Below are 20,958 nucleotides of genomic sequence, written 5' to 3'. Positions count from 1 at the left end.
CCAGAATGCCATAATTTTCAATATTGAAATCCCTAAAGATCAAAATTGCTAAGGTCCAAAATCCATAAAATCACAATCCCCTCAAATCAAAACCTGCCTGTTGAAATCTTGAAAGTCATATTCTGGAAAAGGTATTAGTGTGTTTTTGGTTGTACACAGTATGGTTGCATCATGTTAGGTAGAACTATTACCTTGCTACTATCTTTATTTAAACATGAAGTGTGGTTATGGCGATGCATGTGGGTGCTAAGTTGACAAGGCATGGACTTGTGAACTTAAGCTTATGTGTCAACTTGGGTGCATCAAGGAATACCTAGAAACCTGGTAAAGCATTTTTTTGGGTGTGTCTGTGAAGGTGTTTCCAGAGGAATTTAATGTGTGACTCTGAGTGGATTAGGTGGGGAAGATATGTCCTCAATGTCAGTGGACATCATCCAGGTGCCCAGGGACTGGAAAAAGCAAATACAGAAGGTGAATTGACCTTTCTCCTGAGAGCTTGGGTATACTTTTCTTCTGCTGCTTTGGACACAGGACTCTAGGCTCATGAGACTTTGGACTCCAGGATGTAAACTAGCAGCACCTGGGTCATGAGGCTTTCCGCCTCGTACTGAAAATAACATCATTGGCGTCCCTGGTTGTGAAGCCTTTAGTCTCAGAATAAGCCATGCATACCGTGGCTTCCAGTTTGTGGATGGCCTGCAAAGGGACTTCTCAGCCACCATAAATGTGCAAGCCAATTCTCTTCATAAACCCCCCTCATATCCCTAAATAATCTCATTACCAATTGGTTCTACCTCTCTGGAGAATCCTGACTAACAGATTTCGTACTAGGGAAGCTGAATATAATTCTTCAAATATGTATTATTTTGCGTAATATTAACAACTACATAAAATGTATCGACAAGTTTTGTCATATTCTTTACATGGTGAAGAAATAGGTTACAGAAGTTAAGGAACTTATTCGTGATTGTAAGGCTAGTGTGTAAATCATCTAAAACTACAACCAATATCCTTACCTTTCAGTTAGATTCTCTTTCTCTGTTCCTCTTCCCCTTTGGAGAATTATACTCTATCCAGTAATGTGCAAAATTGTTAGGCAGTGGCAAAATGATGAACTACACCTGGAGGTTACTAGTTAACAGATTCTGTTCCAGGGAAACTGGAATTCTTACTCAAGTAGAACACAATATATTTATGTAATTAGCAAATTCAGTTACCATTGTATTCCTTGAATTTTTAGAGTTATAATATATGCTTGGTTATGCTAATGCTGTATGTAAAAATTAAAAAAATATATATTCCTCTTAGAAGCAAGTACAAGTACACCACTTGGAGATTAGCATCCCTTTCTCCCAGTGATGGACACACTGTATGGGACAGTTTCTCTTCTCCTAAAGAAAGCAACTTCCTTCTAAAACCGCAGTCTGCTTCTGCTCTTTAAATTTCTTTAAGAATTTTTACTTCTGGTATAGCATCATAGGGCATTGTTAAAGCAATAATGATTGCATCATTGATGAAATAACACAATCAAAACACACCAAACAATGAAGATTACCTTCAGAGGACTATCTTAAATGGCAAATGTATAAACATAGCCCCTTTGGTATTTCACAATAACTTTATGATTAAGTCCTGGAAGTACCATGGAAACTTATGAAAATAAACTTTTCCTGCCTTTAATTTCTTCCATCTATGTCCCTATACATAGCAGGGAGGAAAGTACCATGTTTCACATTTTCCTGGAAAAGTTGTGGGGCTAATGTTTGCTCTTAATTATTAGCTGTATGACTCTGAGCATATCATTTAAATTCCATCAGCCTTAATTTTCTTTTTTCTCAAACAGGAATAATGATAACCTTTTTCTTTCAGAATTGTGGCAAGGATCAAAGTGAGACATTGTCTCTGAACAATGTTAAGCATTAAACAAATGCTGTTCATATTCAAATTTGTCAAATGAGTATAAATTAATCCCCTTTCTAAATAGTGAATAGAAGTGTGTGTGTATGTGTGTGTGTGTGTGTGTGTGTGTGTGTGTGTGTGTGTCTGCATGAATTATCTTAAGAGTGCAGTGGCAGAGGTAAAACAACTAAATTACCATTAGCAATGATATAGATTATCAATAACATTAAATTATCAATAAAACTATTGATAATATAATAACATGTTTTGAGCATAATTACTCTTCAAAAAAGCTTCTAAACTGAGTGATATTTTATCATACACCTTTTATAAATGTTGAACTAAAGATCAAAGAATTAGGTTATTTGAGAATCAAACCAAGGGCACCCAACTCCAGACTCTGCTACAAATACTTCATGCTTGGCAGAGGAACTGTCTTAGTAGCTGTCGCTGTTCACTCACATTGATCTCCCTGTGACCAGCCATGACTGAGCCCTGTGCCCCAACATCAACATCAAGTTGGGTGCTTGGTTTGGGCAAAGTGTCATTGTGCTTAGGCCAATATCGGGGTTTCGGGCAGGGCATGTTCACAATAAAATAGTTAGGAAGTAGGATTCTGCACTGGAAAAGATGTGACATTTAAGATGCAAAACATTTTCCTAAAAACAATCATCATGAAAATTTTCCACCAGATGAACTGATAAATAGCTTCTCACACGAGTTATCACATGACACAAAATTTCTAAATATTTACAATAATGAATTGCTTTGAATTGTTATGGAGAGAATGCTAACCAAGGTGATTAAAAAATAAATTTTGTTATGTATTTAGATACACGTAGATAATGTAATAAAACACGTGAGATTTTCTTCGCATTTTGCTCAGGTCAGGTCAAGAAGGATAACATGTGGTAAGCACTTTCATAGATACATCTATAGTGCAATGAATAACAATAAATTTTTCAATATATAAGTAATCTAAGGGTTAGAATTTTTTATTTTATTTAATTTTCAAAATAACCCTGAAGATAATAATTATTATATTTTCCAGTTGTACAGATGACAATGATCAGAGCAAGTGGTAGGGCCATGATTCAAATTTAGTTCTGACTCTTGGGATCATGAATTTCCACTATGTCTCATGATGACACAAATTCTGCCTCACTAAAGTGGTTTTCTAGAAGGGTAAAAAATGTCAAGAAAAACTAAATCTATGATTGGCAACAACTTCAATCTAGTAAGAGAGAAAATATATAACTGTATAATAAAATTTAAGGATAAGAATGAAGTTCAGAAATAAAGAAGTAGTCACATAAGGTTAAATGTATAACTGTCCATATTTCTTTAACTTTTGTTTTTAAAAATGTAATCTTGGTGTATATACATCTTACAGATTTCTAATCTCTGCAACTATTTGAATACATTGTCAAAAGTGGCAGGGTGTTCTGGGTGTTCCCTGTCTATCTTTCAGTCATCTAGATCTTTATTAAAATATTATTATTATTTTTCTTTTTTTGAGAGAGGGTTTTGCTTTTCACCCAGACTGGAGTGTAGTGGTACAATCATAGTTCGCTGTAGCCTCAAACTCTGAGGCTCAAGTAATCTTCTCACCTCAGCTGGATTACAGCTGGATACAGTGTAGCTGGGATTACATGCATGCATCAAGATCTAAAAAGCAATGTATTCACTGATCAAACAGCAGTGATAATATCATCAGCCTTGCTGGCATTGCCAGAAATGTCCACAATTGATAGAGTAGTAATAAGATTCATGCTACTCTTAAAGTATATTAGGACTAACCACTATAGTATGTCCTGAGATAATTAGAAGTTTATTTCAACAATATGTGTTTAGATATATAGGTATCAGTATATAATATTATTATAGACACATAAGAGAGATAAGAAGGATACATTACAGAAATATGGAGAAATATCAGAGTATTTTTGGAAATAAGATTTTACCTGCTGAGGAACCAGCAGATGATTGTACAGATCACTTAAATATTATCTCTTCCCTGCTTTAACAATGAGACATGGTAAGCTTGTACTGTGTTACTGATTACAAAGCAAATACACTTATTTATTTTTAATTTTTATGTAGCATATTTGCAAATAAATAGGTTGTATAATAATCTGATAAATGACATTCTAACTAAATTTTTTACTGATGTAAGACAGATGACCACTGAGGTATATAATCTATATTCTGATTTAGAACTTTTAAATATTCAGCGAATCCCACTAATTTATAAACTGGATTGGTACAGGTGTTAAATAGGCTTTAAGACTGCCATCGATAAACTGTCATTCTTGCCACCAATGATGCATGAGAGAAGAAAAAAGAAAAAGTAAAAAGAGAATGGGGAAAGACTTATTTAAGGAAGTTTTGGGGAGCAAAGTCCCCTTTCTCTTAAGAAAGATTTGGTTGTACAAACCTTTGATACTGGCTCTTATATATCTTGAATGTCTTTAAATTTTACTTACAGATAAAGGAGAGTCCTGGACCTGGGGCTTGGGAGACAGTCCAGCTTCCTACCTGGCAATATTGACATTTCACACACTGAGTGCTTTGACAACATCACACAGAAATGGAGTAAATTTCCACTTTTTGTTTTTTCCTTTAATTGGATTTTCCTTTGAGCCATGCAACACATTGTGAGTCACTGTACATATTTAGAGCTTTTTAATGAACTCCTGAATCGCACTACAGCAGCAGTTTTGGTGGGAGTAGTGGTGGCAGGGAGTAGAGGGGGCCCTGCTAAGAAATCAGGACTTGCTTGCTTTTTTCGTTTCAAAATATCTTACTGAATTACTCTTGTGAGCAGATACCCATATGCCACCAAGGGGCTGTAAGATGTAGAAAGAAAGGAAGAATGGGTGATCAAGCAAAATAGAATACTTTCTTTTCAACAAGGAATTTAAAAACCAGGGGAGATATAAATTGCTGATAAAATTTCCAGTTAACTAAAACAACTCTTGGCCAATATCATGACCAATGCCAAGGCTGAGAATCCATGAAGAAGGTTGGTCAGTGGGTTGAAATAAATATAAAAGTCTTCTCTATCCCTTTCCTAAATCTATCTCTCTACTCCTTTCTTTCTCTTTTTCCTGTTTCCATTGGCTTGTATCTGAATTTTTTTTTTTAACTGTCCCCAGGATTCTGCATTGTAGCTTCTTATGAGGAAAGTGCAATATGGTGACTATTTCAATACCTTGAGCTTAACAACCTACCTGTAGGTTAAAAATCACAGAAGACTTCACCATTTACTTACCCACACAGAGTTTTTTATTTTATCTGAAAAAAAATGCGTTGAAAGTATTCTGGAAGCAATGTGTGAATTTTTCTCATTTAGGAAATTGCAGCATAGGATAGCTGAATTTATCAGATATGCATTGTGTAAAATATTTGAATAAACAAGGCCACATTAAACACATACTACATTAATCAAGGTATTCTTAAGATTTGTGTGCATTACTGTATGTGAGTTGCACTTTTGTAACAAAAAAAGCATGTAAAAGCAAATGATAGAAAAAAGTGAAAGTAGCTGAAATGGCAATCTTATCTCGCATCAGTATGAAATGGAGAGAATTCATGACTTTTCCTGACATAAAAATTAAAATAAAAATCAAGATTATGTAAGGCCTTATTACAGTCTAAACAGGCTTGCTGTTCTGGCTGTCTGTCAAACTTAATACTATTTTTAGTGAGGCTGGGACAAACTTTCACACCATGTCAGCCAACTTATCTCTTCCCCTCTTCAAAACACATCCTAAACACCACTTACCTGAGAAACATGCCATAACTAATGGGGGAAAGGGCGTAAAAATGATTTAAGAAGGACCTTTGTCCTCCTCACTACTTCTCCAGCATCTTTAATTATTTGTTCACACAATATGCCTCCTGCCAAAAAGGGGGGAAAAGAAAGGTCTGGGGAATTATAAACAGAATGAAACCTGGAAATACCCAACTCTTGATTTTTTGAGATGAAATTACATTTGAGTAAGCACTGCAGTGTTCATCCCTCTTTGTATTAGGAAATTGACAGAATTCAAATATTGATGATGAGTGCAGTGACTGAACAATGTGCTCTAGAACAGAAGTCCCAGGTCATGGACTGCTATTGGCCCGTGGCCTGTTGGGAACTGGGCCACACAGTAGGAGGTGAGTGGTGGGTGAAGCTTCATCTGTTTTTACAGCCGCTCACTATGGCTTATCGCTTCCTGTCAGATCAGTCACAACATTAGTTTCTCATAGAAGCGTGAACCCTATTGTGAGTTGTCCATGTGAGGAATCTAGATTGCTTGCTCCTTATGAGAATCTAATGCCTGATGATTTGAGGTGGTGGTGCTGGGGAGAGGCTGCAAATACAGATTAACATCAGCGGTGAGGTTTGACTGCACAGAGACCATAATAAATCAATTGCTTGCAGACTCATATCAAAACAGTAATCTCATAATAATAATTATTTTATTAATGTAGGAATAATAGAAATAAAATGCACAATAAATGCAATGTGCTTGAATCATCCCCAAATCATTCTTCCCCTCTCCCAGTTCATGGAAAAATTGTTTTCTGTGAAACTGGTTCCTGATGCTGAAAAGGTTGGGGACATTTGTTTACAAGGAAGAGGAAAGAAGGAAAATGCAAGCAGTTCTCTGAGAGCTCCTGATGGTTGTGTATGATTGGGCAGCTGTATTTGAATCAATATATCTTTCTTACCGTTTTGAGAAGCTGGAGATAAGTACATTTGACTTAAAATTTTGGGTTTTTTCCCCCCTAAAATCAGCAGGCTTCTGTTTTAATAACTCTAAATTAGTTTATTGCTTTGAATTAAAAATATGGATCAAATTTGCAGAAGAACTGAGGCTTGTTAAGACTTGGATAGAAAATTCTAGAATGAAAGCTGTTGTGCTAGAGAAAGTGATAAATTTCCAACAATGCGTTTATTTAGAGATCCTTCTCAATGGCACCTGTGCCTTTCACTGTAAACTGAGACAGGGTTCATGGCACCATGGGGCTTCTTGTAGCAGATCAAGGACAGCTTTGAAGAGAGGAGTGAAAATCAGTTTAGGAGCAGGAAGAAGATAAAGAGGAAGATAATACTTTTGCTCTGAGGAGGAGACCAGGATAACTGGGGTAAGAATGAGACCAGAAGTTGTGAAAAGATGAGTAGAAGCACATAGAAGTGAAATTTATTCTTCTGTATTTAAAAAAAAACAAATATTCAGATAGCAAATCTTATAACAGTTAAGTAAAGACAAGGCCACTTAGGTGTGTCAGGAATATATATTTATTTTAAGCATGTCTCCACTCAAGGCTGCATTGCTTACAGGGAGAAAGAAAAAGGTGTTTCTTTCATAAAAATGTACAACTATAGGAAAAGAAAAGGAAAGTGGATTGCGTTTTATAGGCATAACTTCATTGGTCAACACGACTTATAATACATGCTTTGATAAGTATAAGTGTAATAGGTATCATCATTCTTCTGGTAGCAATCCCTAGGATGTAGGTAGAGACCAGAGAAACTAATTTGCTTCTGTAAGGCTAAATCTTGATTTCTCTAACTTTTCAATGACAGAAATGACACAGGCCTCATATAATTATGATTCACACCAGATTCAATGAAGCTTTAAAAAGAAAATAGTAATGAAGTATAGCAAGTAATGGGCAGCAACTATTTTTATTGTTTCTATTCGAAAGACAAAATGATTGTTTCCCCAGAGTTTGATTGCAGCCTATTTCTAGAACCGAGCAAAATGACCACAGTGTTATCCCATGAAAAGTTGAAAAATGAGAACATGGAGAAGATTAAAGTCTTTACTAAATGATCTAATGGCAATTGAGATGAGGACACATAAAAAGCTACATCAACTCAGCAAAGATTTTTGTAGCTAAGGCACCAATTTAAAGTTAAAATAAAGCAAGTTGGTTAGAGAGAATAAAGAGGTTTATACGGTAAGTCAGGGTGGTCAGCTCTCCTTCACACTTGAAATAAAACCACTTTTGGGTGATAACCTCAGGAAACTTGCAACATAATTGAATATATGTAACAGAAATCATCACCCACTCTTCTCAAATACTTCCTCTTTTCTCTTCCAACACCATTATTTTGAGAAGATTTAAATATTTAAATATCCTGATTCCTCTTCACCTCCAGACTCTCTAAACACTTTGAAAAACCATATCTCTAATTCAGGCTAAACTATAATTACAAAGCCCTAATCTGTGCCTTTCTCCAGGAGGTAGGTTCCATGCTGACTGAGTCTAGTGTGACAGCTATGACAAGAAAGACACCCCCCTTCTTCAAATGTACCATCTTCTCTCAGAAATGTTTCTAGAACAATTTTTCTGCCTCAAGCTCCACTGTGTGATCTAGTAAAAGATAGCTAAAATTTGTGCAGTTCACATATAAAGGTATTTATATAAAATTTCTGTGGTAAGATAATCTCTAAGAAAGGAAGATATTCCAATAGGCAGTAAATAGATTGAGACTTGCTCATAAATCTGCTGGGCAGGATGTTTTCTCCTTGAACCACAGTTGTACTACTATCAGCAGAACAGTTTTAGTATGTGTTGTCTGCTGGGATAGAAATATACACAATGCCCTCTAAGAGAACATGTTAGACTAAGAGTCAGTGAATATAAGTACCTAGAACATCACAAGATGGAGGGAAATAGGAAGCTGGGGGAGTTTGTCCTGGATTCCTCTACCTAACCATCGTGTGTGTGTGTGTGTGTGTGTGTGTGTGTGTGTGTGTGCCCCTTCCTCCTCAATTATTAATAATTGAGGAGGAAGGGGCAATAACATGTATAAGAAGAAAATAAGAATGTTTCTGTTTTTACAAAGGTTATAGTCCAGGCAAAATTTCCCATTAAGTATTAGTGTAATGTGACAATATGCTGTAGAAGGGGAACTTGCAATTCACAAAACTGGACTGCTGTAAGCAATCAAGGAAGCTCTCCCTTCTCTAATTCATACACAGCTATGATGCATGTGTGGATGCAGTAGGGCAAGTCTTTGAAGTTAATATTGAAACTAAAACCTATCTCTGTCATCTTCTGGCTACGTGAACTAAATTAGTTGAACCTCTTTCCACATCTGCAAGATGTAAAAGATGTTGAAAATAAAATTCACCCCATTCACAATTTAAAAAAAAAATGTACACAATACACCAGCGTTCATGTATAATACACCATAATAATAGTGACTAGTAACCAACAAGTAGAACATTAAAGAAGAAAGAAAAAGGAACAAAGCATAAATTCTATATTTCTACCAAGAGAATAAGAGAGTAATTGGAAACAATTTTTATTTTGCATGCATCTATGTCACTTTTATTGTTTGCTTTCATTAATTTTGAGAATCCCAGAAATCTCACTATCATTCTATGGTATACTGATTCTTATGCTTCAATAGTATCTTCAATCTAAATTGCAGAGAGTGACAATCTAAAAATTAGTAACTAATTCTCTTCCTAACCAAAAGCTCAGATGGTCAAGTGAATCTCTGCTTGAAATTCTTACTATAGATCCATGAAAGATTATTTAGTGACTCTAAATTTATAGTTTAGTTGAAAGTTGTTTGTTTTGGAGCAAAAGATGATCTTTATGAAAGACTAAAGAAAAACTTCTAGTCCTCCACAAGTTTAGGACAAATTCTGAAAACAAGATAAATTTATTATTGCCAAATACAAAAATAGCAAAATTTCACTGTGTCAAATAGTAAATGCTTAGAACATAACCTATGAATATGCATAAAATTAATTTGTGGCTTATATTTGAAATATTGCTTTAAATGCTGTTTTCAAAGAAACAATTATTTTTAAAAATTCTATTTTAACTGTTTTGCCACTTGAAAGAAACACGTTGTAACATAAAAATAAATAAATAAATAAAAAGAGTATTCATTCATCCAAATGCCAGTATTCTTGAAGGACTAGTCTCATGCCTTTTCTTCTTTACTTATTAGGTATTTATCTTGAAAATGTTATTCTCTTTATCTGAATCTTCCACTTCAGTAATCCCCAACCTTTCTGGCATCAGGGACTGGTTTTTTGGAAGACAATTTTTCCACAGATGGGAGGTGGGGAAAGTGAGGCGGGAGAGAAGATGGGCAGTCAAACCTCACTGCTAATCACCACCTCAGCTCCACCTCAGATAATCAGGGATTAGATTCTCATAAGGAGCACACAACATAGATATCTCACATGCGCAGTTCACAATAGGGTTTGCACTCCTGTGAGAATCAAATGCCACTGCTGATCTGATAGAATATGGAGCGCCACCCACTGCTCACCTTCTGCTGTGCTGTCTGGTTCCTAAGAGGCCAGGGACTGATACTGGTCTGTGGCCCCCGGGGTTAGGGACTCCTGTATTACACACGTATGCACTCTCTCCTTCATTTATCCTATCATCATTGAAGTGAAGTAGGCAGGATACGATATAGGTTGCCTGAGGAACCCCCACAAGATGATGATTCTTCAGTGTCTCATGACATGTCTCTCTTCTGCCATGACTGGCTAGGAGTAGAAGAATTAACTTTACTTATAATATGGTGACTATAAAACATTTATCAGGAAATATTCCACCAGCAGCAGACATAGTCTCATCATGTTAGAACCCAGCGATCATAACTAGGCTAGAGATGACCTATAACAGCAAAACAAGAGATGCAGATCTAGTGTATTGAGAGTCTTTTAGGGATAAGATAGCTCACCACAAATTTCCCAGCATGCCCTCTCCAGGGTGCCACAGGCTGAGTCTCATCCTCACCCTGCATGTGAGGTCTGTGCATCACTCAATCACTCCTCACTCTGTTTCATACCTGGCTGTTGGGATGGGAAGACTCAGCCAACGTATTCTAAGAACAGACTCTTTTGTAGGCCGCCTCTTAGTCCCTGTTCTCCTAAGGAAACATCCTGGGCTCTGTGTTTGCATTTAGGAATGTGTCTTGCCATCAGTCTGCCTCTCACGCTGCCCTTGTTTGGTTGCTTTTAAAGCCCACTGTAAAGCTCATTGACCTGCTTTGCTCAATGATGTCTTTTTTGAGTATTGTTATTAAAATAACAAATGACTATGCACGAAGCTGACCTCTTTAAACAGGGCTAAACTAATAAGTCATAGTGGGTACAGCCCTGTCTGAGCAGGGAGGAAGGAGTAGTTAGACTACACGAAGACCAAAACCAGAGATTGTAGGGGTGGGAAGGGTTTTCATTATGTTCAACATAATGTCCAATACCTCCTCAAATTTCCAAACTCTGCTTTAAAATAAAAATTGAGAGTCATTTGAGTAAAGTTTAATTTCTGTTTAGACATGATCCCAGGTTTTATAATCAAATTTTAACGCTTACCCTATAGCTAGCTTTTTAATTCTTGGTATAAACTTTACATTCCTTCTCAAAGAAATACAACCTCCTAAATGGTTACTTTAAAAGACTCAATAAATTCATAGAGACTAAGTATTTTAATATGTTGAGATAAATGAATTGGAAATTATTAATTACTTTCAATAAAATTTACATAAGAATATATAAGCCAGAGAACAAGAAATCAGGACTGGTAGTTTTGGTTACATGCATTTAGTGCTGAGGTTGAGATGGATTAAAAATAAAAAGGTGGACAGATAGACGCCTGTTTTGTAACTTGAGAGTAAAGCAAAGTAGAAAAAAAAGTTATTTGAAGAAAAGGCTGGTTAAAGGAGACCTTGAAAAATATTTACTTTAGTCAGCTGTGGTGATTTACACCTATAATCCCAGCACTTTGGGTGGTCAAGACGAGAAGATTGCCTGAGCCCAGAGACCAGCCTGGGCAACATGACGAGACCTCATTTCTACAACAAATAAAAAGAAATAGCCGGGTATGGTAGTGTGCATCTATAGTCCCAGATACTTGGAAGGCTGAGGCAGAAGGATTGTCTGAGCCCAGCAGGTCAAGACTGTAGTAGCCTTGACCATGCTATTGCACTCTAGCCTGGGTGACAGAGTGAGACTCTGTCTGAAAAAAAAAAAAAATTTGTTTCTTCTTTTTTTTTAAACAATAAAGATCAATTATGAAGAAAAGAAAATGCTGATGAGTGAGGGTATATAGAATTAAGAGCAATAGTTATCACTGGTATGGTAAGAGCTTAAGCAAGCAGACCAAAACAGTAGCTGGGGAATGTGGGGAGATAAAGGCCCCAGAGTTAATCTTGCAAATCAAAGGGAAGGGGTTAAGCATGACTGTAGAGTCAATTAACTTCAGGGATATCAAGAAATGGATTGTTTAGGAAACCTACTAATTGCATTCTATTGTGAATGAGAAGGGTGGGCATGGCAGAGTGACTTAAAGAGAAATGGCATCTGAGAACTTCGTGGGAGTGAAGGCCACCTAAAGTCAGAAATTAATCTTTTACCTGATATCTGATATTCCTGACGAAACTGGTAGACAGAGCCATCTCATTAACAGGTATCTCTGATTGGATTTCAATTTCTAATCACCCATCTTCATTGCTTAGAACATTGTCCCTCTCTAGATTCAAGCTCTAGCTTGACCCGCCTTTCAGCTGTGACTCTTATGGGTATAGCAGTAAAGCTGTGACAAACTCCAAACTCCAGACTGGGCATATAAACTGACTTGAAAGTGTTTGTAAGTTTCTTAAATTTTCCAAGAATAAGTTGCTTATTGCTTAAGTTGTGATGATATCTGCCAAGCACGTTATACATTTCAAGAATCAAACAAAATAACACTCACAAAGTCAAGCCTCCCACCCAACCCAAGTTTGCTACTCCAGGATCCCCAGCCTTCATTTATAGACTTAAGGAAAGACTTACTGTTGACTCTGGCTACTTTTGGCATGGAAGTAGAAACAGAATTACCGTTTGTAAAATTGTCAATTATACAATAGACCTGTTTGAGATATTGCTTTAGTGTTTTCTGTTACTTAGAAAATATATTCTTGAAGTTCTTAATTTCAGATGAATTGTATGTGTTGTTTTGTTTTGCTTATTCCATACATGAAGTCATTCTTTCTTACATTCAAATACTCGCCATGTATTACTCCTGTGTAAGTTGATAATAAATACATTTGCTAATAGTCATTTCCTGTTCACGAATATTATCCAGAAGTGGATCCTTGGTTATCAGACAGTGGCAGCAGGTGTGCTATTGGGATGCCAGCACGTGCTGTCTGTTTTGTTCACTTATCCTCTATGTAGAACAAACTGCAACAGATTATAGATATCCAGAGCAAAAGTGTGTCATATATGACTACTGTTTAAATATTAATACATTTCTGAAGGATGGTAAATAATAAACAATATTATTAACAAGGACTCAAATGATTTCTATTTTGGGGTTGTATGGCGAAAAACAAATGAAAAGGTAAAAAACAAAAGAGCCTATGAATTAGCAGTAGTGTTATTGGGCAAATTTAATGAGTAAATTAAATAAATATGTGAAATGAGCTTCAGTCTCACATTACTGATTTATCTAAGTGAGGGTTTTTCCATAATTTTAGAGTTTGGTACTGCCTTTACTTTGCTGCAAACCACCTATTTGGCTTGATTAACTCGTACTTGGTTCTGTTTTCTCCTCCTGAGTCACTGTGTGTACGTGTTTTCCTTTTTAATTTAAGACTTAGGGGGTGCTGTCTGAGAGAAGTTTTTATTTTGAATCTGTTTCGTCTCAAAAATAAAATGTTTAATTATGCGAGATGGTGTCGTCTTCAGGAATCAGGCAGACTGACAGTAGACGCGTTGTCCACCCTCACCACCTCTCCATTTCTCACACTGATCTGTGTTTTTAAACAGTGATGTTCGATTAAACTCATGCAAAGAACAAGGAGCTGTGATATTAAAATGTCTGCATCCTCATCCCAGAGAGGCTATTTAGTCTCTCTCAGTTTGATTTTTGTCCTCTGTGGCAGTGAGGACATTTGACTCTAACATCTCTTTTAGCTCTAAAAGAGTCCTAGGATTCTAATTTTACTTTAATTCTCTTAGGCTCCATATGATGCTGACTGAGAGGTCAGAGATGATGTCACTCACTTCTCCCTTAGATCTGCATTTTCCTAAATACCATACCCCGTGTATCTACAAAAAGAAAACAGCTCCATCGCTCTTGAATGTATATGCATTGGGCCTTGCTGGCCTTACTGAAGCAGCCTCTGCATTGTGTTGGCTGGTTTTCTTTGTCACTGGCTTTATTCCTCCCACCCCCAATATCCTGGTACATCTCAGCTTCCTTCTGTGACCCCCTCATCCATGCAAGCTTGAAAATTAGATTTAAATTGCTATCTGTATCTTCATTTCACTCTCAATATTGAAAATGTACAAGCATGAACTCATTCTCTCAATCTAGCTCCATATTTACCTACCAGCTCATTAAAAACTAGTGCTAGCACTGGAGCAAGAGATCATATATTAGAGAAGAAAAGCAATTTACTCGGCAAGTTCTTTTATGTATTCTCTGGAATGTCATAGCATAGGTTTGTCCTTGGGATAAGGGTGTTTTCTCACCCAGTCTGGTCTCTCCAGCTGTCTGATCCCTCAGTTAACTGATTCCTCTGTGCCAGTGATTTCATCCTGGACTGACTTAGTGGACAAACTAGAAACAGTCATCCAATGACTTATGTATTTGTTGTACAGGATCACTGTAATCACTGCCTAACTAGCCTTGCAAGGAAGGAGATAAATGAAGGAGAGGCTGCTGAAGAGACAGGCAACAATTTGCAAAGGGTAAGGAAGGGTATTCTGACAATTTCTACTGGAAACCTGAAATCTAAACAAAATTCCAAAGATCTGACAGGAATAAATTGACTCTTACACAGTATTTTGTTTTGTGTTACAGAGCAGAATTCAGTGCCAAGGATATTTTCATTAAGTGTCATCTAAAAATGGTGTGTTTTTCTTTTTAATTTAAAAAACATGCTTTTGTTCTACTCACAAATTTCCCTCTGCCTTTGGACATTAAAGAGTAAAAAGCAATATGAATTCCTTTTTTTGTTTATTTTTAAATTAGATCACTAGAGAAGTACACCATAGGGAAAAAGATTCTGAATCCTTCAAACTTGACTCACAAGAGTCATCTACTTTATTGACCACTGACATAACTTTAGCTAACTTCAGGGGATAAAAGAGTGAAGAGTGTTTGTTTGTTTTCTGTCATCAAAGAACTTACAGCATGGTGGGAAGCATCTGTGAACTTTTACTACTATTGAAATCTTATTTGTTTTTTTGAATACATGCAGGAGCCTATAATGCACTTGCATATAATATATATACTATTAGTATACTATATATACTTGCTCATATATATATATGTATATATATATTACTTAAAATTTTTAAATAGTATTTTATGTATAGTACATATATACACATGCATATATATGTACTATTTTTAAAAATTTTAAATAGTATATGGAGCCAGGCAGAGAATTGAAAAAGCAAAAGAAAGAAGTTGGTATAAATGAGTACATGCTACCATTTTATTGATTTGTAAAGTTTAATGTTTTTCATATGATTGGTCATTGATATTTTAAAAATTTGCCCTTTGTCTTGTTATGAGTTTTTTTTTGACATATGTTACATCTATTAATGCTATGGTATCATTCAAAAAAGACTTTATCCATCCCACAGAAGTAAATATTTAACTAATTTATATAACTTATACCTGAAATTATAATTTACATAGATTATATTTGGAATAAGTATGAGGAGAGCTAATATTGATTTTTTACAAGTTGTTGAAAGATCACCCCAGAAATAGTTATCAGACAATTTACACTTTATCTACAAATGTGAAAGCTGGTTCTATCATCTACTAAATATTTCAATATACTTAGTATTATTTCTGGGTTTTCCATTTTATTCCATTTAAAAAATCTGTCTATTCTTGCATGAATAACATGTCTTCATTGTAATTTTATAATATATTTAAAATCTCTAAATATTAGCACCCTTGAGTCGTGTGTGATTTTAATTATCTTTATTATAATTTCATGCTATTTTGACATAAACTTTAGAGTATTCTATGAATCACTTTGTCATTATGAGATTTTTATTGAATTGGGAAAAATTAATATATTTATAGTATTGAGTATTCATATCAAGGAATTCTTTTGATTCAGTCAAGTTTCTGTCATTTGTGATATCATTTTTAATTTTTTAATATATAATACTGAACATAAAATTTTCATATACACATATATCTTGCTAAGATTGGCCTTATTTATTTTTAGTTGCACAATGAATGGAATCTTTCTGCCACTATATTTCTAATTGTGATGTTGCATATGTACATAAATCATAGAGACTATAGGAGATATGTTAATTTTAAAAATGTGTATATAGAATATATTATATTCTAAATAATGTGCATAGAACATATTAATCTATGAAAGCTATTATTTTTCATTTGGCCACTTTCCATGTATAAGTAATTGATATGTTAATTAGAAGTGATGTTTATACATGTATTAAAATAATGCTTATACATGTATTAAAGCTTATCTTATACCACAGCCTTCTCACCTCTGAATAAGGATTGTTGCAATAACTTGGTGGTTAGTCCCTTGCTTCCAAATTTATCCTGTGTAATACCAAAGAGTTTTCCAAAATAATGAATATGGTATATCTGCATAGCTCCTCATCTCTATTAAACCAACTTACTCAATCTATATTCCACTGAGATCTATAGAATATAGTTTTACTTGTAAGTTAGTATTTATCACTAATTTAAGATACTGTTAAATGAAAAAAAATGCACATCAAAAATATTTAACATATTTGCTTTAATGATATATAACTTGAAAATCAACCTAATGATTATGGCACTTATTTGAATAAAATGATAATGCTAAATGTGTTTGTTGGAAACAACACAGAAAGCACTTTAGAACGTGAGTATTCTATAACCAAATAAACACCTCTCTATCAAATATAAAATTGATGTGGTTAATGTAGTGTGGGCCAGCTAGTAAAATGAGAGGTAGAAATAATATTTCTAAGGCAAAGACACACTATTGAGGATTATAGTACAATGAAATAGCAACTCAAAAAATAACTTTCATATGGAATAACTGTGAAATGTCAGTAAGCATGGATACCAAATACATTACTGAGTCTTCTGAATCACTATTGATGTTTGAGCTCTGACACTTTTGACTATAAAAATGACAGATTTATTTTTGCTTTAGAATGTCCCCTCATTCTCTCCAAGGTCTGTCACTTTGTGATGCAGAGGTCAGGAAAGAGATTGGCGCATGGGAGCAGGTACACTCAGAAAGCCAGAGAGAGCATTTGGAATAGCAAGGTCTTTATTTCACCTTCTGTGATTAGTATTCTGCCTTTATGAGGCATTGAAACAATCATGTGCAAGCAAGCAAGCTTTAAACAAAATAGTGGAGACATACACCAGTTTTTGTTTGTTTGTTTGTTTGTTGTTTAGCATTGGATGTATGAACTAACTGACTGGATTTTTAAACGTTTCAGTTGGTGCCTATGACCTCTATGTGGACTGAATTTGTATTTTCTTCTTTTGAAAAAAAAAATCAGGTACAAAACATTTGGGATCTGTATTTTTTCCCATCTTACCTTTTCCCTTTGCTTTGAGGTTAAATTTCCTTGATCATAGATCTTTGGAATGAGTTTCAAGGCTAATGTTTGTGAAACTTTTAGTTAAATTGGTGACAAAGGGTCAAAACCATGCACTTATACCATTCCCATATTCTTCCTACTCTGCGCTATTTTAGTGACAAGCAGAAAGTCATTGGACTAGAGTTGGACTTCTCCACTTGGACTAGAGTTGGACTTCTCCACTTATGACTGGCTCTGGCACTTTTCCGTATGCTTTGCAAGGGGCAGTGGCTTCACCTTTAAGGAAGTTTGTGTAAATGCTTGCCTCCACAGCACCCGGGGAGCTAGTCTTGAGAAGAAATAATAGTTTTTGAATATCAAAAAATATTAGACCAGTGTCAAGGCTGGTAAAATTTTTATCTTCACTTGCATAGATAAGAAACTAAGGCAAGTTAGGTAAGTTTTCCAGTGCTAGTTAGTAGGTGGTGGTGCTCAGACTTGAAATCAAAGGTGTCTCATAGCAAAGCTTTCGCTCCTAATCGTGCAAACAAGTTGTGTCTGCTTTCTCATTCTTCTCCTTCTTGCTTGTTTGCTCTGTGTATGCGTGTGTACTTGTGTGTGTGTGTGTAGGTATTAAGATACAGTTATAAATTACTCCTATAAATAGAAACACCACTCAGTGAACCGGGCTTACCATAAGTTCATCAATATTTACCATGATTATATGACTGTAATGGTTAGTTTTATGCATCAATTTGGTTCTAGCATAGTTCCCAGTTATTTAAAGAAATAGGAGTCTAGGTGTTGTCGTGAAGGTATTTTGAAGGTGTAAAATGTAGATGTGGATGTAGTTAATAGTCAATTAAATTTTAGTAAATGAGATTGCTCTCAATAATGCAAAGTTTCATCTCTCAGTTAAAACCTTAAGAGTAAAAACTAAGGTTTCTTGGAGAAGAAATTCTCTATCAAGAATATAGCATTAATTCCTACCTGACTTTCTAGCCTGCTAGCTCTCCCTTAAAGATTTCAGACTTTCCAGTCCTCACAGCATGATTCAATACCTTAAAATGAATATCTTTAGATAGGGAGATAGAAAGAAAGAGAAAGTTGATTCCTGTTATTGATAGTAGTTATGTTCTGTAAAATCAACATTAACACTGAATTTGAAAATGCTGAATTGCTCCTAAAGGAAATATAGGGTAAGGTTCAGAAAATTTTGAAAATTCAATAAAGTTTAAAATCCTCAGTAATTGTTCATATGTGTACTTATGGTAGGGTGCAGACCCTCTTACAGACTAGTTGAATAAACTTGATTTGGAATAGCAAGTATATCTTCATGAATATCTTGTCTCTGGTTTGTGGTTGCTTTTGTTATGATGAAATTAATAGAAATGTCCTAACATGGCAAACTAAGTTAATTTTTTCTAACAGTATCTGACATTCAATTGACTTGATGTATCCACCTTTCCAAAAATTATTACAATTCATAGAAACTTAATGTTGTATATATACAATATATTAATGTATGCATTTAAAAATTATTGAGCACTTACTATATGCCAGGCACTGGGTGCTGGGAAAACATTCCTGAACAGGTAAGATCCAGACCCTGTACTCATGTTGCTAACAACCTGGTAGAAAGAAGAAACAAGAAATGTGGGAACAACAGTAAAAAAATGATAACTTATCCATAAGCAAGAAAATGGAGCATACTAGTCTTTATAAGTTCAGTCTTCACTGGAATCATTGGGAAATATCTGCTGGGCTAAAGTTAGAAACTAAGACATAAAGTACATGCATTTGTCAAGACAAAGGTTTACATCTCCAGGGGACTGGAAGGCTGGTATCTTACTTAGACCTGGGAATCGAATCTCATGAATTAAAAGAGAAGTGACTTTGAGAAACAAGGCTCAAGGAAAGGTCTGCATCCTAAAAGAAGTATGATAATAGTGGGTATTATAATCTTGACTTTAACTGAGAAATGGGAATTGACCAATGAGTGTGTTTGCTTAGTTCACTTGCTCAGAATCACTGAAAATTGATTAAGCATATAATTCTATCAGTTAGAAATAGCAGATGAAGGATTCTCATCAGGAAAATAAAAAAACAAGAGAAAATTGTCAATCTGTGTAAATATCTATGAAAAAGTACATCCCCTTCTTCACCTCCAGATAGTAGCTAAGAAAGTTAACCTAATCCTGACAACATTCTGAAGTTGAACAATATGGAACCTATCTCAAAAAATTGCAGAAATTAAATATGTAAAGCTATAGTGATCAAGACAGTATGGTATTGGCAAAGGAATAGACAAATAAGTCAATGGAATAGAATAAAGAAACCACAAATAGACCCACATAAATACAGTCAGCTTATCTTTGACAAAGGAGCAAAGGCAATTCAATGGAACAAAGACAGTTGGTCAAGAAATGGTGCTGGGACACTTGCACATCCATATGTAATAAAACAAAACAAAATAAAATAAAAAAGAATCTAGACACAGACTTTACACTTTTCACAAAAATTAACTCAAAATTGGTCATAAATCTAAGTGTAAAATGCTAAAGTGTAAAATGCTATCTCCTAAAAGATGTAACATAGGAGAAAAATTTATATGACTTCAGATTTGGTGATGACTTTCTGAATACAACACCAAAGGCATACTCCATAAAAGAAATATTTATTAAGCTGAATTTCACTCAAATTAAAAAAACTTCTTTGTGAAAGACAATGTCAAGATAATGAGAAAAAAACCACAAACTACAAGAATAAAAAGACAAGTCACAGACTGAGAGACATATCTGTCAAGGATAGTTATCTGAAATGTACAAAGAACCCATAACATTAACTGTAAGCAAACTCAATTAAAAAAAAGAGTCAAAAATATTAACAGATACCTCAATAAAAAAGAGACACAGATGGCAAATTAGCCTATGGAAGTTACTCCACATTGTAAGTTATCAGGGAAAAGCAAATTTTAAAAAATGAGACACAACTACACATTTATTAGAATGAACATAATCTGGAACACTGCCAACACCAAATGCTGGGTAGGGCTTGGAGCAACAGGAGTGCTCATTCATTGCTGATGGGATCGCAAAATGGCACAGCCATTTTGGAAGATAGTTTGGAGGTTTCTTATAAAATTAAATGTACTCTTACCACATGATTCAGTAAAGGATAAAGTGCTTCTTGGCATTTACCCCCAAAAAGTCGGAAACAATTTGGACAAAACTTGAATGTGGATGTTTATAACAAATTTATTCATAATTCCCAAAACTTGGAAGTAACCAAACTGTCTTCTCAGTAAGTGAGTGGAGAAACTATGCTGAATCTAGACACTGGAGTATTAAACATTGCTAAAGAAATGAGCTATCAAGTCATAAACAGACAAAGAGAAACCTTAAATGTGTATTGTTAAGTGAAAGAAGACAATATGAAAAACTACTTGTTATATGAATTCAACTATGACATCCTTGAAAAAGGCAAAACTGTGGAGACAGTA

General features: G+C 35.0%; 1 protein-coding gene across 2 annotated transcripts in view; it reads right to left on the bottom strand.

Annotated features, from left to right (window-relative positions):
• Window positions 1-20,958, bottom strand: part of CHRM2 (cholinergic receptor muscarinic 2) — a 163,156-nt gene that overhangs the window by 22,268 nt on the left and 119,930 nt on the right. The window contains exon 2 of one of the 2 annotated variants that reach the window (XM_008054861.1): window positions 19,010-19,087. The exons of the other annotated variant lie outside the window; for it this stretch is intronic. The gene's annotated coding sequence lies outside the window, so the exon portion shown is untranslated. The remainder of the gene's footprint in view (window positions 1-19,009; window positions 19,088-20,958) is intronic. 2 annotated transcript variants of the gene reach the window in all.

The sequence above is a fragment of the Carlito syrichta genome, unplaced genomic scaffold (genome assembly GCF_000164805.1).
Source record: "Carlito syrichta isolate Samal-C Ts95f unplaced genomic scaffold, Tarsius_syrichta-2.0.1 Scaffold301558, whole genome shotgun sequence".
NCBI classification, from domain to species: Eukaryota; Metazoa; Chordata; class Mammalia; order Primates; family Tarsiidae; genus Carlito; species Carlito syrichta.
This window is presented reverse-complemented; position numbering and strand designations above follow the sequence as displayed.